Source organism: Sus scrofa, chromosome 7, assembly GCF_054392235.1.
Source record: "Sus scrofa isolate SSC_HxYL_T2T_F1_AM1 chromosome 7, Sscrofa_HxYL_maternal_Yorkshire_Landrace_v2.0, whole genome shotgun sequence".
Lineage (NCBI taxonomy): Eukaryota > Metazoa > Chordata > Mammalia > Artiodactyla > Suidae > Sus > Sus scrofa.
In genome coordinates, this window is record NC_139389.1 from 35,378,087 (window position 1) to 35,383,895 (window position 5,809).

General features: G+C 42.7%; 1 pseudogene; it reads left to right on the forward strand.

Annotated features, from left to right (window-relative positions):
* The first annotated feature begins 928 nt into the window (after positions 1-928).
* Positions 929-1,515, forward strand: LOC106504380 (ferritin light chain pseudogene; annotated as a pseudogene).
* The last annotated feature ends 4,294 nt before the right edge of the window (positions 1,516-5,809 follow it).

Genomic DNA, 5,809 nt, shown 5'->3' on the forward strand with positions numbered 1-5,809 from the left:
ATAAACTAAGTCCATTCAGAATACCCCACCATAAAACTAAAAACACCCAGCAATCCCATTCCTGGACGTATATCCAGAAAAGACAAAAACTCTAATTTGAAAAGATATATGCACCCCAAAGTTCACCACAGCACTATTTACAATAACCAAGACATGGAAGCAACCTCAATGTCCGTTAACAGATGACTAGATACAGAAGATGTAGTACATATATACAATGGAATATTATTCAACCAAGAAAAGAATGAAGTAATGCCATTTTCAACACAGACCTAGAGATTATCATACTAAGTGAAGTCAGACAGAGAAAGACATAAGATAATATATGTGGGCTCTTAAAAAAAAAAGGATACAAATAAACTCATTTCCAGAACAGAAACAGAATCACAGACTGAAAACACACTTCTGGTTACCAAAGGAGGCAGGCGGGGGGGGGGGGGAGATAAATTGAGAATTTGGGGTTGAAATACGCACACTGTGGTATATGGATCGATTGGCCAACAGGAAGCTGCAGTATAGCACAGGGAACTCTACCCAATATTCTGTGATAACCTACATGGGAAAAGAATCTGAAAAAGCACGGATGGATGTGTGTATGCATATAGCTGAATCACTTTGTTGTACACAGAGATTTTCACAACATTCTAAATCAATTATACGTCAATAAAACTTTTAAAGTGGGGGGGGGAGAAGAGCATCATAGGGCTCCTAAGTCCTGTTTTTTTTATTGATCACACTGTATATGTCTTACAAAAAAAGATGTAAAGTATTGCACAAATGGGCAGTGCACTGGGCTGTCCCCAGGATCTGTCCCTGCTTCAACAGTGTTTGGACAGAAAAGACCCAGGGGTGACTCTTGCTCCAGCTTCCGACTACCCTCCAACCTTTTTTTTTGCAGTTGCAACCCTCGGAATCAGCCACTCAGCTATCTCTGGTCTCTGAGACCAGCCAACACTACTTTTTGAACTTAACTCCTTATTAGGGATCAACCATGAGCTCCCAGGTTCGTCAGAATTATTCCACGGAATTGGAGGCCTTCCTCAACTGCCTGATCGATGCATCTGAGGGCCTCCCACACCTACCTCTCCCTGCGTCTCTATTTCAACAGCAACGATGTGGCTCTGGAGAGCGTGAGCCACTTTTTCTGCAAATTGGCTGAGGAGAAGCTGGAGGGCGCAGAGCGTCTCTTGAAAATGTAAAACTAGCGCAGTGGTAGCGCCCTCTTCCAGAACATGAGAAGCCATCTCAAGAAGAGTCGGGTAAAACCAGGACGCTATGGAAGCTGCCATTCTCTTGGAGAAGAACCTGAACCAGGCTCTTCTAGATCCGCATGCCCTGGGTTCTGCCCGTGCGGACCCGCATCTCTGTGACTTCCTGGAGAGCCGATTCTTGGATGAGCAGGTGAAGCCCATCAAGACGATGGGAGACCACCTGTCCGACCTCCGTGGACTGTCTGGTCCCCAGACTGGGCTGGGCGAGTACCTCTTTGAAAGTCTCACCCTCAAGCACAGCTAGGAGCCTCTGGAGCCCAGTGGCCTTTGAGGAGGCCCTCCGGTGCCTGGGCTTCTGCCAGAACCCCCGCCCTGCAGCCACAAGGCACTTTTTTAACCACCCTGGAGCCCTCTCCCAAGTCCTGGACCAAATGGAAACAATAAAGCTTTATGCAGCAAAACATAAAAAATAAAAACCAATATTGCACAAATGCAGTTACCTGAAATTATCCTTCTCTAAATAGGACCTATGGGGTGGGTGGAGGGGAGCTTGCCTATTTCATAATCCTTATTCTCCGAAAGCGGATCCCACCCCCAAATCACAGGAAAGGATTTCACATAGATCTCTCTGTGAGCCAGCCCCGCCTCTCCCAGAGCTGATTGGACGAGCAGGGATCACATGACCAGTGGGGGTTACCTGGCCAGAGAGGATCACATGTTCTCTGAAATTCAAAAAGCCATCATATTCTGTAAAATAAAAAACAAAAACCTTCTTCTGTGAGGCAATTCTGTGAAATCAGGGCAAAAATGAAACTTTATTCTTCTAAAAAGTCAGGAATTATTCCCCTAATTTGTGGGGTTTTTTGTTTTTGTTTTTAACTCAGTTCTTCATATTTATTTGACTTGGGCCACCACCTCTAATCTGTTTATATCATTTATATCCTCTTTTTTTTTTTTTGGCTTGCTTTGTTTTGTTTGTTGCTACTTTTCAAAGTTTTTGATGTCTTTGATTTTTAAACAACAGAGAAAAAAAAAATCCCATAGTACTTGGTCTGCTGTTTTTAACTCATTCATGACTCTGATATATTAGACCAAATCTGGTTTGAAATAGAAAACTATAAAGATCTCCAAGCAGAAGTGCCAGTCGTGGCTCAGCAGTTAATGAATCTGACTAGCATCCACAACAAGGACGCAGGTTCAATCCCTGGCCTCGCTCAGGGTTAAGGATCTGGCGTTGCCCTAAGCAGTAGTGTAGATCACAGACACGGCTCGGATCCTGGTGTTGCTGTGGTGTAGGCCAGCAGCTATATCTTTGATTCAACTCCTAGCCTGGGAACCTCCAAATGCCATGGGTGCGGCACTAAAAAGCAAAAAAAAAAAAATTCTCCAAGAAACCAAGTCTTGACTCTTTCTCATTTTAGTCTTTTATTTCAGTACTTTAAATAAATTGACATGGAACTGCAATGCCTATTTTAATATATGTGGGTAGTAAAATGTTTTATTATTTTTTCAGTGTTACTTCATATTCATTATCAAAATCATGAAACAGACCCACATTCTTCAAAGTAGGGTGCACACAGCCCCAAAACAATCTAACAGAGTGCAGGAAAGATCCTAGGGCTTCCATTTAATTTTCATCATAGCCTTTTATGCCTCAATTTTTCTATGTGTATGTCTTACGATGGACATAATATATTATTTCAGTATTAGGTATATAACATAAATAGATGATATATCTCAGGTTTGTATGCTCAAAAATGATAGGAGTACCTGAAAAATTTACTCCACCGAGATAGCCAAGACATTGCATTTCCTGGCCAGCCTGCTTTTCAGTCCTGGAGCACAGTGCCATCTAGTGGTGCTGAGATAGCACAGTCCTGCTATTTGAGTATATTTTCCAAGAAAAAGAGTCTTGTCACTCAGACAGCAAGACAAACCAATAATAATAACATTCTAAATAAGTGACACACGATTTTAATTATATTATGGTAAATGATGAGTATTTCTATAATTTTCTGCTGCTGCCCTGAGGCTTTTCCCTCTCTCCCCCTACAGCTGGAGGCTTTCCCAAAGCTGCCAGGCTTTCTTCCTGGCCTTGTGTGTACCTCTCTGTCTTCCTGCCTGCCTTCTTTCCCACGTTGAATCTGGTCCTGAGTACTTCAGCAAGACGGCTGCCCCCTCCTCTACACTTCATAACTCTTTCCCTAAAGCACTTGGCCTGGTGACTGCTAACATTTTGTTTGTCTGTCTCCCTCGTCTATTAACTTCTAAAGCAGAACTGCCCAGCAGAAAGACGATAGGAAGGCACAAATGTGAGTCACACTTCTAATTGTAAATGTTCTAGTAGCCACATTTTTTTTAAGTTTTATGGATTTACAAGGGTGTGATAATTTCTGCTTAGCCACATTTTAAAAAGTAAACAGTTAAAGTTTATCTTAATAAGTTTGTAATATATTCAAGATATTATCATTTCATTAAGTGATTACTTACTATTTACACTAAGTATTTATTAATATGAAAATTACAAATGAGAGATTTCCTTTTTTCATGTTAAATCTCAAAAATCCAGGGTTTCTTCTACACATTGCAAATCTGGATTTGAATCAGCTGCATTTCAAGGACAAAATAGCTACATGTGTCTAGCGGACTGGATTGAACAGTAATCTCTAAAGGCGGGGTCTGGTTTCTCCTTACATTTAGTAAATGTTCAATAAATGGTTCAAAAATAAATAATTTTAAGCTGATAATGCTATTGGCTGGGAAAATCTGTCCTTTGTATACCACGCATGAGGCCTCTGTAAAGAGGTACCACAGAGAATCTACAAACAAGTCTCTCTTACAGGAGAAAAGGAGGCTGGCAGATCATATCAATTCCCAGTTTTGTCGTAAAACCTCTTTTTAGAGGTAGATTTTATGCACATGGATCTCATTGTTTTAATAAGTAAAATTAGCAATTGTCAGCCCTTTAATGATGCATGTAGATTTCTCCTTATAATACTCAATACATTTGTGATCACTTTTTACGTGTCTTCCCGCCCTGCCAGTACATCAACTCTTCAAAGACAAAGACAGCTCTGTCTTGTGCATTGATTGCTGTGTGCTCAGTGCCTACCTATGGCTCGAGTAAGCCTTCTACAAAGATAATTGCTGATTTGAAAATTTTGAGAATTTGGATCGATGCATGTGTCATTTTTCTCTGGATTTGTGAGTTTCTTCTACTTCTTTCATTCATCTCAAAAACACAGGGTTCATAACAAGGTGCTAAGTGTTTAAGGCAAAGAGGGTCACAGAACAGGGCTCCTTCCTGTAGTCTAATGCACAGCAAAAGGCAAAAGGCAGTCCCATCTCAGGACTTGACTTCCCAGACCGTTGCAAAACCCCGGACTCATGCTGAAGACTGGACCTCATGCATGCTGATAGCCCTTCTGTCTCCCACGGACACTGGTGGGCTTTGGGGAGCTTCCTAACGACCAAGGGAAGCAGGTAGGCCCTTCTTAGAGGCTCCAGCAAGTTAAATAACCCCCCCAAGGGGTCAACATATTAATAAACTGAACCCATAGTAGAAGCCAAATATTCTGACCCTCCACAATTCCCTGATGGCTCATCAGATTAAGGACCAGCCTTCTCATTCAGCCTGGGTAGCTGCTGGGTGGCACAGGTTTGATAATCCCTGGCCCAGGAACTTCCACATGCTATGGGTATGACCAAAAAAAGAAAATAAAAGTCAAATATTCCAACTCTTAGACCATGTTTCCACTGTCAGTCCTCCACCTCTGAAGTTTGAGAATGCATCTTCTAAGTCACCTAATCTGGGGTTGAATATTGTCTTGTATTTAAAATTAAGTTCTGCTTTTTGTTTTTCTTTAATTCATATCTTAATACACGGGGCTAAGAGTAAGACGACCTCCTCCAGAGCTCTGAGTATGAAACCTGTGATTCCAACCCACAGTAAGTAAAATTGGCAATCTACAAAAATCATCTAGGAGTTCCCGTTGTGGTACAGCCGAAGCGAATCTGACTGGGAACCATGAGGTTGTTGGTTCGATCTCTGGCCTTGCTCAGTGGGTTAAGGATCTGGCACTGCTGTGAGCTGTGGTGTAGGTCACAGACGCATCTTGGATCTGGTATTGCTGTGGCTCTGGCAGAGGCCAGCAGCTGTAGCTCTGATTCGACCCCTAGCCTGGGAATCTCCATATGCCAGGGGTGTGGCCCTAAAAGGACAAAAGACCAAAAAAAAAAAAAAAAAAAACCATCTAGAGACAGTGCTCAGGGCTGTCGTGAGCTGATGTGCAGGCTAAGCACTGCGCAACCTTGCAAAATGCCAGTCAGAGGCAGAGCCTGCAAACCACAGCTGGCAGCCTTGTGGGTGACTACCTCCCAGGTCCACAGGTGAAACAACCCTAGGAAAATAAATCTAGGTCTGGTAGAGTGTGGACGAAGGCTGAATATTATTAAGCTGCTGAGATGTCCAAAGGAAAAGTGTATGGCTGACACAGGTGGGCCTCAGCCCCAGTCTGGACTTCACAACCAGAGGGCAAATGCCTCCAGGGCAGGAACCAGGCCCAGGTTTATTTAGGCCCAACACTATGTCCAATAGG